This window comes from Arvicanthis niloticus, chromosome 11, assembly GCF_011762505.2.
Source record: "Arvicanthis niloticus isolate mArvNil1 chromosome 11, mArvNil1.pat.X, whole genome shotgun sequence".
Lineage (NCBI taxonomy): Eukaryota > Metazoa > Chordata > Mammalia > Rodentia > Muridae > Arvicanthis > Arvicanthis niloticus.
In genome coordinates this window covers 78,869,961-78,871,244 of record NC_047668.1, presented here as the reverse complement: position 1 = coordinate 78,871,244, position 1,284 = coordinate 78,869,961, and the positions used below count along the sequence as shown (strand labels likewise).

General features: G+C 41.7%; 1 non-coding gene across 1 annotated transcript; it reads right to left on the bottom strand.

Annotated features, from left to right (window-relative positions):
- Positions 1 to 394: 394 nt before the first annotated feature.
- Positions 395 to 498, bottom strand: LOC117717455 (U6 spliceosomal RNA). The gene has a single exon (XR_004607935.1). It is a non-coding gene; the product is annotated as a U6 spliceosomal RNA (small nuclear RNA).
- Between the last annotated feature and the right edge of the window lie 786 nt (positions 499 to 1,284).

The following is a 1,284-nucleotide window of genomic DNA, read 5'->3' as shown; positions in this document are numbered from 1 at the left end:
TTGTAGTTTTGTGTGGTGGTTTGCCCTAGTGCTGTTTGTATTTTAATGTTACTTCTGCTTCCTCAAAAGGGTTAGATCATGTGCTCAGGTGATCTCACTGAACCTTCTCCCCATTCTGACTGGTCAAATAAAGGCTCCATCTGATGATTGGGCAGGGGAAGGAAAAGGTAGAACAGGAGGTTGGTGGAAGAACAGAGGAAGAGGAGGTGGAAGGAAGACAGAGCAGAAGTGGCCTGGAGAAGCCGCAAGTAGCAAGGGCTATCCTAGGCGGGGAATAGAGTAAGTAGGGTAGTGATAGATCTGCCCAATGTAGGCATGCAGCTTAAAAATACTGCAACTGAGTTGTGTGGTTTTTTTAATATGGGCTTAAGAAATTACCACAACAATTTAAAAAAAAAATATGGAACTCTTCACAAATTTGTGTGTCATCCTTGTGCAGGGGCCATGATAATCTGTGTATTATTTCAATTTTACTCTAAGTGCTGCTGAAGCAAGCACAACAATTTTTTTTTAGCATGAAAATCAGAAAAAAGGAGTTTTGTTCAATGTGGCTGCACTGGGGAGAGGTACAGAGAGGGCCAGGGAACCCTGAAAATTCACCTTCCTTTTAAACAAATGTTTAGAGAGTTGAGGGGACTCACTCGGTGTTAGCCTGAGATACACATTGTCCTTGCTTCAATTTGCAGCATTGCTGCAAAGAGTTTTAACAGGGGTAATAAACAGAGAGCGCTGGAGAGCTGTCTCCATAGCTAAGAGTGCTGGCTGGTCTTCCAGAGGACCTGGATTCAGTTCCCAGCAACCACACGACAGCTCACAACTGTGTGTAACTCCAAGATCGGACACTCTCACACAGACATACATGCAGAAAAAAATGCCAATGCATATTTAAAAATGTTTTTTTAAAAAAATGGAAGAGGAGCTAGAGCAATGACTCAGCAGTTGAGAGCACTGCCTGTTCCTAACCAAAGGACCTGAGTTCAATCCCTAGCACCCACATGCCAGCTCACAACTGTCTGTAATTCCAGTTCCAGGGGACCTGACACCCTCACACAAACATACATCCAGGCAAAATACCAATATACATAAAATAAAAATAAATAAATAATTTTTTAAAAATGGAAGGAAGTTTGGATATACAGAAGACATATAGGGAAATGTCATATGATGACCGACAAGCCAAGAAAAAGGCATGGGCTTCTGGCCTTCTGAACCATAAGAGAGAAAATTCCTATTGTTAATTAATTTTTACGGGTTTTTTTTGGAGACAAGTTTCTCCTTTAGCCC